The 22,776-nt window shown below is 45.6% G+C and overlaps 1 protein-coding gene across 1 annotated transcript in view; it reads right to left on the bottom strand.

Annotated features, from left to right (window-relative positions):
- RPH3A (rabphilin 3A) overlaps window positions 1-22,392 on the bottom strand; it is a 273,976-nt gene extending 251,584 nt beyond the window's left edge. The window contains exon 1 of the mRNA XM_047827852.1: window positions 22,330-22,392. The gene's annotated coding sequence lies outside the window, so the exon portion shown is untranslated. The remainder of the gene's footprint in view (window positions 1-22,329) is intronic.
- Window positions 22,393-22,776: the final 384 nt, after the last annotated feature.

Raw genomic sequence — 22,776 nt, 5'->3', positions numbered from 1 at the left:
ACAGAGTGCGAGCAAGGGAAGGGCAGAGAGAGTGGGAGACACAGAATCCAAAGCAGGATCCAGGCTCCGAGCTGTCGGCACAGAGCCCGACATGGGGCTCAAACCCACGAACCACAAGATCAGAACCGCAAGATTATGACCTGAGCCGAAGTTGGACACTTAACCGACTGAGCCACCCAGGCACCCCTCAAATATAAAAATATTAAAACATAACTATGTAAAATACATAGAGAACCATAAGTTGAGCTGCCACTGACTAATCGACATACATTATGTATACAGTGCTTCGTGAAATGAGACATGTATCAGTCTCAATTGTATGAAATCAAACTCAGAACCAGAGAGTAGAAAGGTGATTGTCAGGGACTCAGGGATGGGGGAAATGAGGAGATATGGGTCAAAGGATATAAAGTGTCAGAAAAATCAATTGCTTCTGAAGATGTAATGAACAGCATGGTGGTTATAGTTAATAATTCTGTATTGTCTGCTTGAAATCTGCTAAGAGAGTACATCTTAACTGTTCTCACCACACACACACACACACACACACACACACACACGAATGGTAACTATATGAGGTCATAGATGTGCTAATTAACTTGATTATGGTAATCATGTCAAATGTATGCACATGTTAAATCATCACATTGTACACATTAAGAAAAATCATGTTGTACAACCTAAATATATACAATTTTCACTTGTCAATCATACCTCAGTAAATCTGGAAAAAAATAAATAAAATTGCAAAATTTTTTAATTGAGGGCACCCAGGTGGCTCATTAAGTGAAGTATCTGACCTCGGCTCAGGTCACAATCTCGCGGTTCACAGGTTCAAGCCCCACGTCGGGCTCTATACCAACAGCTCAGAGACTGGAACCTGCTTCAGATTCTGTGTCTCCCTCTCTCTCTCTCTCTGACCCTACCCTGCTCACGCTCTGTCTCTCTTTCTCTCAAAAATAAATAAAAAACATTTTTAAAAATCTTTTTTTAGTAAAAATAATGAAAAATAAATTTTTTTATTGTATGGTTTTCTTTTCATATTTCAGAGGCCACACTTCTTTTTAGGGTACACACATTCCCATAGGCCCTTGTGAGATTCATATGCACCCGGCACTGGACCTCATGGTCCACTGGACCACTGGATAAAGCAGCTCTCATCCGGGCCACATAAACAGAAGGTTCTCTACGTCTTGCTGAATGGACCCTATGACTCACTTTTGTATTTCTTACATCAGCCCTGCTAATGTGTCAAAGCCAATGCGGCAGGCGACATGGAAAGAGCTGAGAGCGGAAGGCCAAGAAGACAAACAACGAATGGCTGCCCCCTGGAACAAAGAGGTTAATTACTGGCACCTAACTTATCTGAGGGAAGACGTCACACACCCATATTACCAATTAACCTCACCTCTACGAAACTGCCATGGCCACAATTAATAGAAAGTGACTGTCATCCTAATTACAAGGTCTATACAAGAGGCCAGTGTTAGGCATGGAAACTTCTTTTATAACCTCCTCCTGATGAGTTTCCTAAATTTTCTGGCATCTTTTCCCTAAGTTACACTCAGTTCCGCTTTCTCCTTAAAACCGTCCCTTGAAATAGTTGCTGCTGACTGCTGTCCTGTATGTTACTTTTATTGAGCATTTACTACATGCGAGGCACCATGTAAGCACTTCCTCAGCATGATCCCCCTCCTCCTGCCCGCTTCACACACTCATGGTCCCTGCCTGCTGCAACTTTTCACTTGTCAGCTTCCGAACTTGGTCTTAAGAAGTTCAATGTTGCCACGTACCTGCAAAAAGGAGCCGTCTCTCTTGACTCCTACGGGCGGCCTAGCTCACAAGAGAGCAACGCGTAAATCAGACTGCCAATTGATTGACTACTGTTGAGAGGCAGAAGTGCTCAGGGGACACAAACTCATCTCCGCTACCAAGCACGTTTCTTCTGTTACAAACCTGTACAGGAAGCCATTGCGTCCACTGTTAAGTGTCCCCTTCACCGCCCCTTGCTCACCGAGGTGGTAACTTCTATAAACACCTGTGATTCTTTGCCAAGACTTTCTCCGGTTCCCAAAACAGGTCAATCCATCGTGGAGGCTGAAGTGTCACCGAGACAATGCCCCCAGGAGAAGCTTCAACTGATGACTGGTGTGAGTTGAGGAATAAGTGTTTCCTCATCCACACAACTTTGTGCACCATGAGCAGCTTGGAAGCATGTGCGTCAGTCTCCCAGGGCCCTGAGCGAGAGGGAGCCCAGCTGGCCCTCAGCGAAACCCCACAGCTGACCGCCCTTCTCTGGCTCACCTCCCTCCCCAGCTAGCACTTTAGAACCATGTGCCAAACGGAATCCTTGTACTCAAACCCGTGTCTCTGGTCTGCAGCTGGGGGGGACCCAGCTGAACAAAGACATTATAGACTGTCGTGCAATCACAGAGTCAGTTGGGCGGTCATAATACTGAGCCCCTCCATCCTAGGAATTGATCTGATGCACAGGCAGGTTCTCTTGCTTGTAGGTCTAGCAACTCTCTTTTCTGAACAGGTCTAGACACACACACTGATCAGTCTGGCCTCCTTGGACCCGCTTCTACAGATGCTCAGTCGGCTCCGTCTCTGTGCAGAGGACAACCCAGTTGATCAGACTTGTGTGCTTTTAATCACAATTTCCATCCAGGTGCCTTCCTGACATGGGTGGGAGGGAGTCCCCGGGCTCCTCCAATTCATCAATCACACAGGCTCCCAACCAGGCTTGGGCAAGGGGACCGTTTGTTTTTTCTTTTCTTTCAATAGATTTCTAGTTACGCAAGTAACACATTAAAAAATTCCATTTTATATAAGAATTGAAACATGACAGATAAGGCTAATGTCCCTGTTGAACACCACCTTTCCCTAAGAATCCAAGTCCCTGTCTCCTCCTCGCCCCACAGAAGTTACCTCTGTGGTACAGTTCTGGGCTTTTTCCTATGAATTTACACACAGACTAAGTCACAGAAAAGGTTTGGGTAGGGGGAGGTTAACATAAATGGCATCCTATTGTACACACGCTACACCAGCAACAAAGAACAGAAAAAGGAAATTTAAAATGCAATATCATCCTCACGGTTTGTGGGTTCCAGCCCCACATCCGGCTCTGTGGTCACAGCTCAGAGCCTGGAACCTGCTTCGGATTCTGTGTCTCCCTGTCTCTCTGCTCACGTTCTGTCTGTCTCTCTCTCTCAAAAATAAATAAACATTTAAAAAAATTTTAATGCAATAACATTGGGACACCTGGCTGACTCAGGCAGTGGAGCACATGACTCTTGATCTCAGGGTCGTGAGTTCAAGCCCCATGTTGCATGCAGGGCTTACTTACATAAATAAATAATAAAGTGCAATATCATTTACCACAGAATCAAAAAATATTTTAAACCTGGTAACAAATTTAACAAAAGATGAGGAAGATTTCTACATTGAGAACTACAGATACTACAGACAGAAATTAAAGAATATTCACATAAATAGAGAAATGTCCCATGTCAATAGACCCTTAAGATTTTAGTTCTCCCCAAAATGATCTATGGATTCAGCAGAATCCCAATCAAAATCTACTAGGCCTTTTAAATTGAAATTTACTAGCTGATTCTAAAATTTATATGGAAATGCAAAGAACCTAATAAAAACCAAGCAATATAGAAGAAAGACAAGGAGGAAGGAAAAGCTCACACCACCAGATTTCAAGTCTTATTTAAAGCTTTAATTATTAAGGTTTTGTGGTGTTGGCACATGATGGACAAATAGACCCATGCACAAAATAAAGTTCTGAAGCAGAACCACACGTAAACAGTCATCTGAGTTACAATAAAGGCATTGTTATTGTCCAAAAGGATCATTTGAATAGATGGTCCTAGATCAACTGCATATCCATATGGGGAAAAAAAAAAAAAAACACCTTGATTCCCTACCTCACACCATACACAAAACTGAATCTAAAAAGAACACAGACACACTTAACATATCCTTCATCTTGCTTTTCTCACTCAGCGATACGTTCAGAGAATCTACCATTTTCTGTACATCATTACCCTGCTTAATTTTTTTTAATGGCTACAAGTAGCCCATGCCAGGATGTACCATGGTTTATCGAGCTATTCCTCTCACACAGGTGTATGTACATTCTCCAGTAGTGTCCGAGAAGTGGGATTTCTAGGTCGTTTCCTTCAGATCAGTTAGTATCTCCATTATATGTGGTTTCTCCAAGTTCACCCTCAGTTAACATTAGTGTTTTGTGGTTGCCCCATGGAACGTAGAATCAATACCCTACCCAAAGCTGGTTTGGAGTCAAGATTGATGAGGCCACACATGCACCAAGAGAGTACATAAAGATTTGTTACTCATATCATGAAATTTTTCTGGGGAGATTAAGGCAGGCACTCAAGCTGGTCTGGAACATCTTGACCAAAGAGAGGAATGAGGCTCTCATATTATTGTGGTTAGGGAATAGAGCTGGGTGAAGGTTCCCACATATGTGGCGCCACAGGAGACAGCACGTGGGATTCCTTACTGGCTTGCCCAGGTATGAAGCAAAGGGAAAAGGGAAAGGGAGACAGTTTGAGAGCTGTTGGTAGTCAAACATCAAAATGAAGTCACACTTTATTATAATTGGTTTATGTCAGCTTGGGTCAGTCAGTACCTTGCTACATGAACCATATACCCTCTAGATCAATGAATAGTTGCTAATCAATTTATCACAGACTCTGGGTTTAGCTGAGCATGTCAAGTTTGGCTAGGTTATGCTCCTGACTCAGTTTCCCTCCCCATCTGAAAAATTATTAAAGAAAACCACCAAGTGCATATATATCTAAGCTGCTCACTAGTCCTTAATTGAACACTTACTATATGCTATGTACTATTCTAAGAGCTTCTGCATTGATTAGCCCTTTGCCATATAACAATCTATGAAGTGACAATTGTTATCCCTATTTCATAGGTGAGGAAATTGAAGCACAGAGAGGTGAAGTGATTTGACAAAATCGCATAGCCGATAGGTGGCAGAAACGGGACTCAAGGCCAGGCTGTCCAGATCCAGAACCCAAGCTCTTAATCGTTATGCTAGGCTGTGGACTCCTTTAAAACAGTGACAAATGCACGGTCCCACTATCCTGTACAACTCCAGGATCAAACAGAACACAATGTGAGTGATGCCTTCTAGAGCTATAGAACAAGATGGGTCTTATGTGTACCTAACACAGTGCCTGGCATATAGTAAGTGCTCAATAAACATTGGTGAGTTAACTAATGTACTTACATATAATAATAACAATACAGCATTATATTATCCATGAGGATACAAAAATCAATACAATAAAATCGACTGAAGAGCTCCAGCTCGCACACTGGGCATTATTTCAATGTCCCATATTAATAGCAGCACAGGAGAAACCTCTCTATACCCATGAGATTGAGACTCCAGGAGGGTAGGAACTGAGTCCGTTTGTTCCTGTTGGAACCCAGTAGCCCGGCACAGGAACTGGAATAGAGTATTCATTCTAAAAGCACTTGTCAAAAAATATATGGGTATTTGGACAGAAGATACCTGATGAATAAATGGATACATGCACGTGTGCATGGAGGAAAGGATATTTGGGTGGATGTTTGGATAGATAGTAAGATATATGGGTGGATGAATGACCATATGAGTGGATAGATGAATAATGATCAAACAGAAGGACAGGTGGGGGAATCGATGGGTAGAATAAGTAGTTAAAATCATGCACTTTTTGGGTTTTTTTTTAAGATTTTATTTTTAGGGGCGCCTGGGTGGCGCAGTCGGTTAAGCGGCCGACTTCAGCCAGGTCACGATCTCGCGGTCCGTGAGTTCGAGCCCCGCGTCAGGCTCTGGGCTGATGGCTCGGAGCCTGGAGCCTGTTTCCGATTCTGTGTCTCCCTCTCTCTCTGACCCTCCCCCGTTCATGCTCTGTCTCTCTCTGTCCCAAAAATAAATAAACGTTGAAAAAAAAAAAAAAACCAAAAGATTTTATTTTTAAGTAATCTCTACACCCAACATGGGACTTGAACTCACAACCCTGAGATCAAGAGTCGCACGCTCTACTGACTGAGCCAGCCAAGTGCCCCTGTCATGGACTGTTTAGTTAGACTGCCTGGGTTCAAATCCCAGCTCTCTCATTTATTCCAGGAATAGAAATGGAATTAAAAGGATGACAAAGTAACCCAAAACAAGACCCTGAGGAGGCACAAGAGGGTAATTTGTGAATGAAATATTTATGGAACACCAGAGTCAAACACCTTCCTTGTACAAATGGGAGCACTGGAATTCACAGAGGCAAAATCACTTGTCGAAGGTGACACAGTTGATTAGTGGTAGTACCAGGAAAAAAAAAGTCCAGGTTTTCTGACCCTCTTTTATTCATTCAACAAACATCTATTTAGCACTTCCAATTTTCCAGGCAGTATACTAGGGGCTAGAGATCCAGCACTGGGCAAGACAGACACAGGACCTACCCTCAGAACACCGAAAATCTAATTAGAAATGATATTGTTATATGGGGAAGCTCCAGGAGTTAGGAGAACGTATAACAGTGAAAAGTAATCTAGCCTGGTGATCAGGGAAGGCATTAAAGTTAAAACCTAAAGACAACTGAAAAGATGGATTGGAGACATTTAAGCAAAACGATGTATGAAACAGCTCTATGACCCTCAGCAAACTGCCTAATCGGCCTGGGCCTCTTTTTCCTCTTCTTTAAGTGTAGATAATAACTGCCAAAATAGATGGTGCTCAATAAATGTGTGTTCTCCTTTTCTGCCCCAGGAGGGTGTCCTTCTAATCTAACTGCCATCCCGGGAGGGAAAAAGAGTTGGGTGTATGTATAGTCTAAAAACACCACGTGTGTTCGTTTATCCATTTTATAACATTTATTCAACCCTGGCTATCTGCCAAAAGCTTTTGTAGACATGAATGTATAATCGCTACTCATCAATTCTAAGAGGATGTATCAGTCAGCTTAAGCTAGGGTATGCTGCAGTAACAAGCACTTCAAAATCTCAGTGTCTTAACACAACAAAAGTTTACTCTTCTGTCACAGTCTGCCGCGGGTCCAGGTAATTCAGGAATCCAGGCTGAAATGATACTCTGATCTCACATTTTGATCATGAGGCCCTCACATTCCACACGGCATAGAGAGACACAGTGAGAACTCACAGCCTTTCCTATGCTTAGACCAGGAAGTGACCACACCCCTGTGCTCAGAGCTCATTGGCCAGCACTGATCACATGGCCCCACTTCACCACAAGGGGGCGAGGAAGGCGGCAGAGCATATGGAATGTCTGATGAGCATTACTATCTCTGCCACAGCGGAGACACGTAGGAATAAGCTCACAAATAAGGATATAGTTACAATTGCAGCATGTTCCAGGAAGGGTCTGGTTGCAGATGGCCTGGCCAAAGCTCCTAAATTAAGACTTCAGATGGGGCGCTTGGGTGGCTCAGTCGGTTAAGCGTCCGACTTCAGCTCAGGTCATGATCTCGTGGTCCGTGAGTTGGAGCCCCGCGTTGGGCTCTCTGCTGACCGCTCAGAGCCTGGAGCCTGTTTCGGATTCTGTGTCTCCCTCTCTCTCTGACCCTCCCCCATTCATGCTCTGTCTCTCTCTGTCTCAAAAATAAATAAAAGTTTAAAAAAAAATTATTTTTAAAGGCTTCAAAATACAGCCGGCCACACACATAAAACCACAGGTAAAAAGAAATAAATGATGGTCTATCATAGTCCTGAATTCTCAAGACGAGGTTAGGAGTCTTGCCGAGTTGTCCGTCCCTGCATTCTGGCAATGATTTCATTTCTAAGCACAAGCCACCAAAAACAATGCAGAGCACAGAAATTCAGCCCCACAATCCCCACAGCACCTGTAAAAACAGCCTGAGTGGCACAGTGCCCAGAATGTATTTACTGGATCACGTTCGGAGGCTGAAAAGTTCAGCACATCACAGCCTGTGCCTAACTGGTAGCAGGCTTCAGCTCATACACAATAAACTCGCCCAGAGGTCTCTAACTCAAATGCCCACAGGGACCACTAAATGAGAGGAGGTGGTCTCAGGGGACAAACAAGGAGACAGTGCCCAGTGAAAGGGACAATTGCCCCTCGACACCACCTGCGTATGGCTACTGGGGCTTATTTTTACATTTCTAAGAGACATTGGAAATCTGGATTTTTGTGTGTGCGATCTTAGTTTGTTTTTGTTTTTTTTTAATGTGGGAATTAAATAAAATTAATTTTTTGATGTTTTATTTCTTTACTTTTGAGAGAGAGCACGCAAGTGGGGGAGGGACAGAGAGAGAGAGAGAGAGGGAGAGAATCGAAGCAGGCTCCAGGCTCCAAGCTGTCAGCGCAGAGCCCAGGGCGGGGCTCGAACTCACGAACTGTGAAATCATGACCTGAGCTGATGCTTAACCGACAGAACCACCCAGGCACCCCTAAAATTAATTAATTATTAAAAACCCTCTTTAGTTTGAACGAAATGTATCTGCCATCCAGATTCGTGCAGCTGGACCCCAGTTGTCTGTTAAAGCTCTAAAACAGTGCAGAGGGGCCTTAGACAAATCTGAGTCTCCCCAGCTGAAGTAGCCAGAAAACGAGAAAAGCTGATGTCAACAGGGAATGGTTATGTACATACAGGTGCTGGATGAAATATTATGTACCCATTAAAAATATTCATAAGACAGAAGGACTGGGAGACATGCCCAAGGAGAAAATTCTAACTGAAAAGAAGAGAACACCCAAGAGTTACACACAATATAAACAACCCACGTATTGAAATTATGTATGAAAAAAAAACCTGAAAGGGAATGCATCAAAATGTTCACAGTGCTCCTTGGGTGATAGGAATATAGATAGTTTCCATTTGTTTGTTTTAATTGTTTAATGAATATGTCCTCTTCATAACAAGGGCAAAACTGCAGATTAAAAAAATTAAATATTGGCGAGCCTGGATGGCTCAGTCAGTGAAGCATCTGACTCGATTTGGACTCAGGTCATGATCTCACGGTTCGTGGGTTCGAGCTCCACATCGGGCTCTGCGCTGACAGTTTGGAGCCTGCTTGGGATTCTCTCTCTCCCTCTCTCTCCTCCTCCCCTGCTTGCACTCCCTCTCAAAATAAATAAGCAAACATTCAAAAAAAATTTTTTTCAGTAAACATGTGTTGGGGTGTGCTTCAAGGAATTTTAGACCTGAAAAAAATACTAGTGGTCATCTCCCCCAGAAGCTTCTTGCTCGGCACAAGAGGACACTGAAGCCCAGGGAAGCTGAGTAACTTTCCCAAGGTCACACAGCTGGTAAGCAACAAGACTGGGGGTCGAAGCCAGGTGTCTTGAATGTCAGTTCAGTTTCAAGCACCACAGGCTACCGACCCAGGCATCATATAGATGGGAGGAATACTACACAGAAAGGAAAAGAAAAAGGAAAGAAAGGGAGAAGAAACGGAGGAAGAGATGGAGGGAGGGAGGAAAAATCTTAAAACTCGTCCCAAGCTTTGTATAGGTGGGGTTTTTCCCCCCCAACCATTTTATCTGTGGATCTGCTCATTTCCATAAAAGCTGATAATCTTAATTTTGTCAAGACTCTGCAGAACATTTCCTCTTGTTCATGCTCCCCGAGGTAAGAAAACTTGCAGGAAGGAACCGAAGAACAATTTTTACACTTCTAATTTAATTACTACTGTTCTCCTCTATTAGGGTGCTCATCAAGAACTTGGATTTGAATGTTCCTCCTCAAAACCAGTGTGTAATGCGGTGGACACAGAATTAAGAAAAAATTAATTTTAAATGTCAGAATTCCTGTGGGAGAACACGCTTCTATAACTTACTTTCCGAATCCATTAGTGCTTTGGCAGTGTAGGAATTTAAGATTTTAGTCACATCTTACATCTGGTGAACCAATCCACACGCATTTGCTAATAAAAAGGCTGTCTTGGCTAAACTATATCAAAATCCACAGCAGCTAACTTCCCCCACTGCCCTCAATACAAAATACAAAAATGATGTTGGCCAAGTCCTTGGTTACAAGTGGTCTTGTTGAGGGGGCTGGACTATTTTCATAAAATCATAGAATGTTAGAGCAGGGCTTGAGGGGGCGCCCGGGGGGCTCAGTCGGTTGAGCGTCCAATTTTGGCTCAGGTCACGATCTCGCGGTTCGTGGGTTCAAGCCCCGTGTCGGGCTCTGTGATGACAGCTCGGAGCCTGGAGCCTGCTTCGGATTCCGTGTCTCCCTCTCTCTCTGCCCCTCCCCCACTCGCACTCTGTCTCCCTGTCTCTCTCTCAAATATAAAGAATTTAAAAAAATAAAAAAAATTTTAAAAAAGAAGGGCTTGGGAGATGGGAGAGATGCGTGGGGCGGGCAGGGGAGATAGAAAGAGACCAAGAGATAAAGAGAGAGAACTTAATGTTAAGCCTGGAGAAAAATGGAGAGATGAGCAGAGAGAAACAGAGACAAAAGACTGAGACCCGGACAGCAAAGAGACAGACAGAAAGACAAAGAGATAATGATAATAATCATGGTAATAATGACGATGATGATGATGGAGACCGAGAGGAAGACAGAGGCAGAGACAGATGGGAAGACAAACTAGCAGAGATAGAGTGAGGGACAGAGAGGGAGAGAGGCACAGAGGTAGGGAGAAAGAGAGAGGGAGTGACGGAGAAATGCTAGTCTTCCTGCAGCTTTAATGCCCACATCATCATCGTTGTAACAAACCACAGACAACCCGTGACCTGGGTTCAGGGTGCCCACCTGGGTTCAGGGTGCCCACCCACCACGGTGCCCAATAAAGGTCAGGGGCAAGGTCAAAATAAAGTGGGTTTTTGGAATCCCAGACAAGACAGAGAATGACCAGCACAACTGTCTGGCCTAAAGGCTGGACTCTCAGATTCTGAGCCTTGGACGTGGCACCAGAGTCTTGTGATGCACTCTAGGCATGTCTGACCCCAAAGCATCCATTTTCTGCCTCCTGCCCAGACAGTCCTAACAGGGAGTGAGAGATTCCACACAGCTCTGAAGCACTTCCTATAATCAGGGCTGATGGCTGCAGACCAGGAAAACCCCAAGCTCAGGGTGACTTTCAAAATCCATGCACTCTCTCTCTCTCTCTCTCTTTCTGCCGCGATCTGAAAACATCAGACGTGGTCACCAGCTCAAACCAAAGCTTTGTTTGCCCTCCAGACTCTGCTAGCCCTCAACCTCAGGATTCAGCCTAGATTTGCCCCATCTGCTGACATTTAGAGAACAAAAATGATGTAGTAATAATATCAATGAGTATTTTTTGACCACTTCTTGTATGACAGGCACTGAGCAAAATTTACAAGAATTGTATCATTTCATGCTCATCACAGAACCCTCTCCCTTTTAGAAACAGCATTTTAGGTAAGAAAACTGAGACTCAGAATTTAGGTGTCTTGTCTGAGAGCAAACAGCTAATGCATTGGGGAGACAAGATTTGAAACTGTGACCCACATCTTAACCACAATGCCTCTCTTCCAAGTGTCCCCTATGAAGGTTCATTTAGTTAGAGACTGCAGTCCCAGGTGGGCAGAAAAATGGTTTCTGATATCCACCATACCCCTTCTCTCCACAGATTTTGCATGCGCTGTTCCCTCTACCTGAAATGCTTTTCCTTTCCCCTCTTCCCTCTCTCCCAGGGCTTTTAACGACTGCTCACTTTTTAGATCTCAGTTCAGTCAACTTTCTTCAGGGAAGCCTTCACTGATTCCCTTGACCAGATCAAATTCCCCTTTATGATCTCTCATGGTGCAACATACCTTTCCTGGGTTTACTTACAACACTTGCCATCTTAGATATAATCGTGTGATTCTTTGATTAATCACAGATCAGCCTCTGGTTTTGCTCATCCCTCTATCCATCACGGTGTGGGCCCCTAGCCCATTGTAGGTGCTTTCTGTATATATGTTTAATTAATTAACTGATTAACGATTGAGTGAATGAAATAACTAGAAATATATGCCAAACTCAAGAACAGAAATATGAACACGGGTAAATTCCCTAAGAGATAGCTAAGGGAGTTGAAAATAGTTGTGTCTAGGGATGGACCAGGACAGGAACAGGAAACTAATATTTTGATGTAAATGTTATAATCTTTTTAAATGTGTACTTTCATTACTTTGATAGACTAATTTTTTAACTGAGACTGTGAAAAACTGAAATTAACTACTTTACCAGATTTTTTTTAATATAAAAAGATGAAAGGGTGGAAGGAGGGGGTTTTCCAAACGGAAAGAGAATGGGGGGATGGAGGTGTGTCAGCGAGGAGACATCCTGGAGAACAAGCCATGAAGTGCAAAGGATCTGGGTGCCCATGTCTGCGTCTGAGAAAAGTAACCCGTGAGATACTTTGCTCTGAACAGCCAGCCCTGCAGCCACTGGCCACACCTGATTGGACGCAGAATCAGTGCCCAAGCTAATGGCAACCAATCACAACATGAGAAGGAGACCATGAATGAAATTCTATCCAATAGAAGTGCTGCACATCTGGGGCACGTACAGTGACTCAGTGGGTTGAGCATCAGACTCTTTTTTTTTTTTTTACAAGTTCTTCTTTTTTTTTTTTTTTTGGACTGCTTTGTTGGAACTTTTTTTTTTTTTTTTTTACATTTATTTATTTTGAGAGACAGAGAGAGACAGAGCACAAGTTGGGGAGGGGCAGAGAGAGAAGGAGACACAGAATCAGAAGCAGGTTCCAGGCTCTGAGCTGTGAGCAGACGGCCTGAAGTGGGGCTCAAACTCACAAGCCATGAGATCATGACCTGAGCTCAAGTCGGACGCTCAACCTGAACCACCCAGGCACCCCAAGCATCAGACTCTTGATTTTGGCTTGGGGCATGATGCCAGGGTTGTTGGACCTAGCCCCACATGGAGCCTGTTTAGGATTCTCTCTCTTTCTCTCTCTCTCTCTCTCTCTCTCTCTCTCTCTCTCTCTCTCTCTCCCCCCCCTTCTCCCCCTATTGTACTCTCCATCTCTCTCTGATAGATAGATAGATAGATAGATAGATAGATAGATAGATAGATAAAAAACAAGTACTGCACGGTTCATGACGGCAAATCCACCAATCAGATCCTCTCTTGGGAAGTATAAATGGCAGAGGAGGCGTTGGTTCTGACGTACAGACACATAGTGGAATTGAAGGAGGCCCTCTATGAAATTGTGTACAAAACAAATTTCCCGGGCTCTATAGCTTTGATCAGATTATCAAGGGAAACTGTGATGAGCAAAGGTTAAGGACTAGTAGATAAAGCAGGTAATTTTTTTCTTAATTTTTGGAAGATTTCATGTAAAAATTATTTAGATTTCCATCTTCTGTTCCAAAAAATATGGTAACACTGAGCCTGTAATTTCTCATGGTAATGATTGCCCAGAGCTGAGTTGCAGCCGCTCCCTGTGGACAGGGCACGTGTTCTCCAACTCATCCTATCCCCACCATTCTTGTATTTTCCTGGTTCACTGGTTGACATGTGATGCCTGGACCATGTAAACCGTTGAGTTTACAACTCTTAGCTATCAACAAGTGAGTAGTTCAGACAGACATGTGAGTGGCTGATACATTTGCCTTTTGTTTTTGTTTTTGTTTTTTTACCTAGGAGTTTAACCCACTAAGATCTCTAATGATGGAGAAAACAAAAAGATCTCTAATGATGGAATTCATAGGACAAATAATTTTGAATCCCTCTCAGGTCATGTTTACACTCCCTACTGTCTCTCCCATTCAGGTTGGACCAAAAGAACAGAAATCCATTCCAGGCATTGTACCTCTAAGAGACTTCTAATCTTCTGGAGACCTTCCTAGAATTCTCTGCATTCTATTGTTTGTTTGGTTGGTTGGTTTGGTTGGGTTTTGTTTGATTTGGGGTTGTATTGTTTTGCTTTTGTTTTTGGATATGGGAAGGTTGTTTCTGGTTGGGTTTTTTTGTTGTTTTGAGGGGGGTTGGTGATTTGAGGGGCTTTTTTGTTATGTTTTGTTTTCTTACAGTTTTGCCTCTTAAAAGAATCTTGGCCCCTAACAAAATAGGGAATCAGCACCTCCCTCTGATTGACACATACTATTGAAAGCTTCTGTTTTCCTTCCTGACTCTGAGGTAACAATCATAGACAGGCACTATCGCTGGGGTCACGCTGAGAAAAACCCTGTTACCTTTGCATAACAAAATGCTGCGCAGTATGAAATGGACTCATGCTGGGCCCATTTTCCTAGACAAACTGACTTTGAATTGAGCGGTGGTGGTGAGAGAAACAAAGGCATCCGATGTCAGAGTCTGTGATGTTCTTTATACCACAAGCTTGAGAACAGTGACTTGCTCTGTAACTCAGAGGGGGAGAGAGATTGCTTGCCTGAGGCTGGTGTCTCAGAGACTCAATCTACTTGAGTCAATTACATTTGATTCAGTACTTCCTGAGCATCATTATGTGAAATGCACCACATCTGACATGTGGGAATGCAAAGAGGAGGAAGACAGAGCCACGGCTCTCAAGGAACTTGAAATCTACTCGGGGAGATCAGACAAAACCACAAAGAATGATAACAAATATGGTTTCTGACTAAGTAAGGACATCTGATCCTTCCACACCAACAATTTATTTCCCACTTTTTTTTTTTTCTTTTTGGAAGCCACCATGCTCCCAATGTCAACCTTTTTGGTCCAGGTTTTGGTCCAGCCCCCATTGTCCAAGTTCCAAGTATCTGAGCCTCTGGATCCAGCCATACCTGTAATCCTCCCTTAGTCTTTTCCAAGTCTTGAAACTATAAAGTCATTTACTTACTTATTTATTGATTTATTTATTTAGTCTAAGCTGGTTTAGGTTATCTCTTTTCACTGAAAGAGTCCTGACTAATACAAATATACACAAATGCTCTTACTTATATTACCTCCTTTCATCTTCAAAACAATCCTGTAAGATTTATAAGAGAGAAGGAGCTCTGGCAGGGCCCTGAAGAAGGTAAGACGAGTGTGAACACCATGAGTTTTACTATGGAATACAACCAGCCTTTCCTAAACAATATTCTCCCCTCCACCGAACTGTCTGGAGATCTGAGCCTTAGGTTATTAAGAACTCCGACTACAATCAATTAAAAAAAAAAAAAAAAAAAGTGTGACCCTGGAGGCAGGAAGACCAATGAGGGAGGAGGATGATAAAATTTGTCCAGGCAAAAAGGCCTAGAGCAGTGCCTCTCAAACCTTAACATGTATATAGATCAACTGGGGATCTCATTGAAATCCAGAGTCTAATTCAGTAGGTCTGGAGTGGGGGGTTGAGATTCAGCGTTTCTAACCATCTCCCAAGCGGTGCTGACGCTGCTGGGGTCCAGGGCCACACTTTGGGTAGCCAGGGCTTGGACCAGGGCAGTGAGCAGCCAGAGATGGCCATTGAACATGTTTTATTGGACTCATACAGTATTTTAAAAATGAAAATTGTTTTACTATACTAGTTTCCCTATTTTTCTGTATGTTCCAAACTTTTCATTATAAAAAGTGTTTTTAAGTTTAAGTTTAATTGCCAAAACCTATAGGTGATTTTACATAAATGTCTCGCCTTCTGGCTTCCCGAGAATTTGGCGGTTCTGGCCACACCGCGCGCACAAGCCTGCCTACAGCAACCTTGAGTCTCCCCGGTGGGGCTCCAGTCGGGCCCGCGGTCCATCCGCTCGGCTCAGCACCGCACAGCGATCGGCAACCCCTGGGACCGCGGGTTAGGCGCACATCCAACACCCTGTGGCTACCCTGGCGAGGTGTTAACCCGCTGCCAGCCTGGGGAAGAGGGAAAGAGGGACACTGCCGCGGTCGGTGCCAGGCCGCTGCGCCCCGAGGGACTGCTCGCACCCGGCGACCACCTGTTTTCCGCGCGCGGATGCAGCCACTCGCAGGGACCCGCCCCCCAAAACCCAGGGGATCCGCGGGTCCTGTGCCTTCGCCTCGCCGTCCAATTCCGTCGTCGCCCCACCCCCAGTTCTAGCGCATCCTCCAGCTCCAGCAGTCCCATTCCCGCGGACGGCGTCCTGCGTCCCCTCCCCGCCCCAGGTGGCTCCCCCACGACCCCCTACGCGGCGCAGGCTGCCGCTCGGGGAGGCCAGACCCGCGGCGGCCGGCCCCCTTCCCTTCCCCGCAGCTCCCGCCCTGCCCACCTTACCCGCCCGCAGCGATGGTGGGCCGGCTGTCCGTCCTCCTCTGCCTCCAGCGGTGTCGCCTCTGCGACCGCCGCCACCGCAGCGGCAAAGCCACCTGCGCGTGACCCTCGATCACCAAGTCCCCCCCCCACACACACACACCACGCACACATACACACACATGCGCGCGCGCGCTCTGCCCTTAGATGTGGGAGCAGTGGCCCCGGGGGGAGTCATAAAGGGTTCGCGAGCCAAGCCTAAGGCTCAGGAAGACCACCACCCCCTCTGCCTCCTCCGCCCAGAAAAGTTAGTTGTCTCTGCAGGTGGGTGGCTCAGCCGGCAGAACCCATTCGCACGTTCCTCCAACCCCATTCAGACAGTCATTCACTCCCTTTGCTGATCCCCAACAGACAGGGACGTGTGCTTGCACACAGGAACCCTCTGCCCTCTCCTAAGGGTCCTCAAAGGAAAACCGAAGGGCGTGGGGTCGGGCCCGCGGAGCCCGCCTTCATCTCTAGTCTCTGAAGGAACATCCGTGACTTAAACGGGGCTGAACATGGACTTTCCACCAGGTTTTTTAACCCCTTTGTGACCCAAATGAAGTAAGAGTCATAACTGGAAGCATCACAGGAAACGTTTCAGGTAAAGTCCTTAGAGAGAGTCTGGCACGTAGTAGGCACTCAACAGCGTTAGCGGTTATTCCTGTCGGCTGGAGTTGGGCAGGACGGCCTGTCACCAAAGCCGAAAGGGAACAACACATCTTTCCAGCATGGAAACCATCTCATTCTCTTCCTCTTTAAGGCAAGTGATGCAAAAACCAGAAGACTGGGGCCAAGTCTGCCCTGCAGAATCTGTTCTGTGTGGTTTAGCTGGTGTTTTAGAAACATGTGAACCGATTGCCAAAACTTAAAAACCGGAAGATCACATAAACAAGGGGATTTTCAGTCGTTCTTTGAAAAGATAGAAAGTTTGGGCCAAACCGAGCCTACTTTTCCGGAAGCAGGAGCTCACAAGCAGGGGGCTCTTTAAAGAGGGGTTGCCTCTGATTAGTCCGCTAGGCTCCCTCGCTCCTTTAAAAGATCTTCTTGGCCCCTGCAGACCTTTTGAGGTTGGCCTAAGGCCTAATGCTGAATTTTGTCCAGTTTCCCCAAGAAGTAGCTTTCATTATCCCCATTTTGCAGAAAAGGAAAGTGAGGCTCAGAAAGGTCGAGTAAATTGCCCAAGGTCACACAGTTAATATACAGCAAAAGTGAAGCTGGAACCCAGTCTTTATGCCCTGAGCGCCTTAGCATGGCAAGGGGTTTACACCAAGCCATCCTTTTGAAAGGAGCATTTTTATTAATAGCACACTTTGAATGCCAATTTGTTGGGATTGGTGAGCAAGAACTTAAATTTTTAGCTTCATCTAAATTGGCAGTGCTCTCTCCCACACTGTCTCCACCTCCTTATTTTTCTCATTTAAGCGCTCTGAAAAATTCTAAAGGTTTAACTAAAATCGAAAATGTTTCTTATTTCATCCATCTCCAGTTACTGGCAAACGTAGGTGTTCTTTCCTTTCCATTTCTTTCTTTTTTTTTTTTTTTTTGTAGCTTCCTTATTTATATTTTACTCTTGGTAGTTTGTAAATTCCCTCTTACCAGCTGCTTGCAAAATCAAAATGTCTTTACTGTTAAGTTTCTGATTAGGGTTGCACCGTCTTGTAACCCAATAAACACATATATGAGGAAAAAATGTGTGCACATACACACCTACATCCCAGGGCGCCTGGGTGGCTCAGTCGGTTAAGCATCCGACTTCGGCTCAGGTCATGATCTCGTGGTTCGTGAGTTTGAGACCCACATCGGGCTCTGTGCCGACAGCTCGGAGCCTGGAGCCTGCTTCAGATTCTGTGTCTCCCTGTCCTTCTCGCTCTCTGTCTAAAATAAATAAACATTGGGGCGCCTGGGTGGCTCAGTCGGTTAAGCGTCTGACTTCAGCTCAGGTCACGATCTCGCGGTCTGCGAGTTCAAGCCCTGCCTCGGGCTCTGGGGTGATGGCTCAGAGCCTGGAGGCTGCTTCCGATTCTTTGTCTCCCTCTCTCTCTGCCCCTCCCCCGTTCATGCTGTGTCTCTCTCTGTCTCAAAAATAAATAAACATTAAAAAAATAAATAAAATAAATAAAATAAAATAAATAAACATTAAAAAAAAAAAAAACCTGGGGCGCCTGGGTGGCTCAGTCGGTTAAGCGGCCGACTTCGGCTCAGGTCATGATCTCACGGCCTGAGTTCAAGCCCCGCGTCGGGCTCTGTGCTGACCGCTCAGAGCCTGGAGCCTGTTTCAGATTCTGTGTCTCCCTCTCTCTCTGACCCTCCCCCGTTCATGCTCTCTCTCTCTCTCTGTCTCAAAAATAAATAAACGTTAAAAAAAAAAAATTAAAAAAAAAAAACACCTTATACACACCCCCACTTGTAATAGATTCTTGGTGTCTCTCCAAGTCTCAGTGTCCCAAAATGTTTCCATAGATCTTCAACCCAAATGCCAGAATCACTGATGGCATCCTTGTTGTGAAGTTTTAGAACACCTTGGTTGCAACCATTAGCCATAAATAGGATCCTACATTACTGTCGATTTATAAATGTTGACAACTCATTCGAAAGAATTTTGAACACGGTGGCAACAACTCCTCACCACCACCACCACAAAAAGAGAGAGAGACAAATCCGGGAGGCCAGGTGCAACAAGTTCATGACTTCTGTTCTCAACTTTCAGGGTGACTGCTGTGTCTACCCCTTTGAAGTCAGTGGGCAAAGAGCTCCGCCTTGGTGCTTTTCCCTCTCCTCCTTGGTCCCTGGGGCCCCTGGATCCCTTTGAGCCTCTCCATGTTGACAGTGTGGGTTCTCAGCCATTCTATCCCGTAGATAACCACTCTGCAAGCAGGGTGGGTGGGCAGAGGAAGGGAGGGGCTTCAGAGAATACACACTGGAGGAGAAGAAGAGGGAGTAAGAGCTCTTCACTGTGGTCTCACTTAGCCTCAGTCATCTCTCAGGGGCTACTCAACGTGTGGTCCCTAAGCCAGCAGCATCGGCGGCAACTGGGAACTTGTTAGAAACGCAGATTCTCGGGCCCCACCCCAGACCTACCTGTCAGACCTTCTGGGGCAGGACTCCAAGGGAAACTATGCTTTAGTCCTCCAAGTGACCTTCATGGCTACTAAAGTTTGGGGTTAACCTCCCCCTCAGTGCTTTTACACTAATCTCTGTCCCTCCACCTTCAGTTCGATTACCAAAGCCCCACGCCCCCTCTGTTATCCTGGCCAGACCCGAGAGAGAGAGAGAGAGAGAGAGAGAGAGAGAGAGAGAGAGAGAGGGGAAGGCTAGGAGCCTCTCCTACCACACTGAGAATTTTGAATAACTTCTTTCCTTGCCTTTGGAACATCATCTTACAATTCAACAATCAGCAACTAACCCAATAATATGTGGGCCAAATATCAGAACAGACAGTTCACAAAAGAAGGCACAGAAGTGGCCAATAAGCACCTGAAAAGGTGTTCAACAGCATTAATCATCGGGAAAGTACAAACTGAAACTCGATGAGACACCACTATGCACCTACCAGAATGGCTGATACTAATAAGACCGACAATATCGAGTGTTTGTGAAGGGGGTGCAGCAGCTGGAACTCTCATTCGTTGCTGGTGGGAATGCAAAACTGTACGACTTTGGACAGGCATTTGGCAATTTCTTATAAAGCTAGATATACCCTGATCACCGCAATTCCATTCCTAGGCATTTACCCAAGAGAAATGAAAACCTATGCCCACACAAAGACTTGCACATAGTGGCTTTATTCACTAAAGCCCAAAACTGGAAGTGACCCAAATGTCCATCGATGTGTGCACAGAGAAACGAATTGTGCATATCCATGGAATGGAATACTAGTTAGCATCTGACGCAGGCAATACCATGGATGAATATCAAAAACACGCGGGGCAAAAGAAGCCAGACAGGAAATATTACACATTGTATCGTTCCATTTATATGGAACTGTAGGGATCTACACTGATAGGAAGCCAATCAGTCAGTGGCTGTCCGGCGTTGAGGGGATGGTGATTAATGGCAAAGAGATATGAGGAAAGTTTCTGGGGTAATGGAAATATTCTGTATCTTTACTGGAGTGGCGGTTACACGGGTGTATAAATCTGTCAAAACGCATCCAACTGTCCATTTAAAATGGGTGCATGGCTGCACGTAAATCGTACCGCCATTGAGAGGATTGTTCTTAGCCTTACTGCCCGTAAATGGCACTTCAAGAGATGTGATTATTTTTAAGTGCCTGTCCTGGCCTAGCTGTGCCCAGGAGGGAACCACGGACACCAGAAGCGACAGGCGTCTCTGGCATTCAGTCTACCTTGGTGCCGAGCCTGGGCTCTCTGATTCCTGCTGCAGCTTACATGCAGGTCAGCAGTGCAGAGGTTTTTCCCACATCAAATAACTTCAAAAGTCCAGTAATTGGCAAGCGAGCGTCTCCAGCTCAGTGCAATTACCAAACACTCCTCACTCTGCCCCTGGAACCAGCAGACGACTCTGGGATGGAGATCCTGCAGGGAACACAGGGGCCCCTCTCGGGGCCGTCTGGGGACTCTCACCAGCCACCTGCAGGCACCTGCGTCCCAGCCTCCAACACTGCTTTCCTAATTGGAGTCTGGACCATCAAGGCCACGTTCCCTGGTTCCTGAGCCTTTCTGAAAAGAGAAGAAAGCCACGGACATTCCAGCAAGCCGGATCCGCGCCTGAGGGCGAAAGCAGAGCTGCACGTCCCTCGCCTCTAGGGGGCGCCTCTCGGGGAGAATGAACACTACCGGGATGGAGACCTGGGACCTGAGCAGAGCGGCAGCCCCACGCGAGGCCCAGAACGGCGAGGGTCTCTGGCGTTAGCTTGACTAATCCCCACTAGGAACCAATTCTGTTTAGAGGCACTTTTCTTATGCTGGTGAAATTCACATAGCATAAAATTAACCATTTTAGAGTGTTGGACTCGGGGACGTTAAGCGCGTTCGCAACCTTGTGCAACCGTCACCTCTATCTAGTGCCGGCGCACTTCCACCGCCCCAGAAAAGAGACCTTGTACCCATTAAGCGGTCACTCCCCTTCCTCCCTCCCCTGGGCTCCTGGCAACCACCAATCTCCTCTCTGTCTCTACGGATTTGCCTGTTCTGGATGTTTCATATAAATGGGATTATACAATATGTGGTCTTTTGTGACCGGCCTGTTTCACTGAGTGTGGTGTTTCCCCATGGTCATCCATGTTGCAGCATGGATCCATACTCTCCTGTAGGGATATATGTCACTTTTCTTTCCTTTTCTTTTTTTTGGTAATGTTTATTTATTTTTGAGAGAGAGAGAGAGAGAGAGAGAGAGAGAGAGCATGTGAAGGAGGGGCACAGAGGGAGACACAGAATCCGAAGCAGGCTCCAGGCTCTGAGCTGTCAGCACAGACCCTCATGTGGGGCTTGAACCCAGAACTTCCAGATCAGGACCTGAGCCAAAGTCGGGCTCTCAAATGACTGAGCCACCCAGGCGCCCCTGTATGTCACTTTTCTTGATCAACTCGTAAGGTGATGGGCAATTGTGTGTTTACAGTTCCTCCGACAGCCTCTTATCTCAGTCCTAGGAAGGCAGCAGGCCTGGGAGTTCCTTGAAGGACGGGTCCATGGCTTCTGAACTGTCCACAGACCCCTGATGCTCTAACAGAACACCGTAGCCTAAGCAGCCTCAACAACAAACGTTACTGCTCACAGTTCTGGGGGCTGGAAGTCTGAGATGGGGTGCCCGCATGGTAGGGTTCCTGATGGGGGCCCTCCTGCTGGTTATGTCTTCACAGGGCCTTTCCCTGATGCGTGCACACAGAGAGGTCCCGTGTCTCTTCCCCTTTTTACAAGGACCAGGAGGGCCGCCCCTCTCATCACCTAATCTAACCTAATCACCTCCAAAAGGCTCCACCTCCAAATCCCATCACATTGGGGTTAGGCTTTCATCAGTGGAATTTTAGGAGGACACAACATCCAATCCTTAAATAGCACCTCCTCTGGCCCTCTCTGACACCCACTCATGCTTCCAGCCAGTTTCTCGTGGGGATGTAAAATGGTACAGGAGCTTTGGAAAACAGTTAGCAGGCCCTCATAAAGTTAAAGATACACTTACCATATGACTCAGCAATTCCCCTCTGAGACACGTGCTGAAGAGGAAGTGCTGGGTTTGAATGCAGGCCTGTTTCACTTTCCAGATGCGGGCTCTTGAGCCAATGACGCGGCCACCCTGGGAGTCGACTTACTCATCTGTGAAATGGAGATAACAGTAATAGTTCATTCATTCAGTCAATATTTATCGAGCGCCTCTGTAACCGGGCGGTGGGCATGCAGTGGTGAATGAGACAGATACGGCTGTCCTCAAATAGGGTCACAGTTTGGGAAGGAACGTAGACATTAAACAAATAAGCAAATACATGTATCATTACAAATGGCGATGCATGCTAGGAAGGAAAAGAGCAGGGAGCTACCAGAGGGGATAACATGGGGTGCTGAATTCACTTACTGTCTTTTATTTTTATTTTTTCTTATTTTATTTTTATTTTTAAGTAATCTCTGTACC

This window comes from Prionailurus viverrinus, chromosome D3, assembly GCF_022837055.1.
Source record: "Prionailurus viverrinus isolate Anna chromosome D3, UM_Priviv_1.0, whole genome shotgun sequence".
NCBI lineage: Eukaryota > Metazoa > Chordata > Mammalia > Carnivora > Felidae > Prionailurus > Prionailurus viverrinus.
The sequence above is the reverse complement of the archived record's forward strand: the minus strand, read 5'-3'. Positions and strand labels throughout refer to the sequence as shown.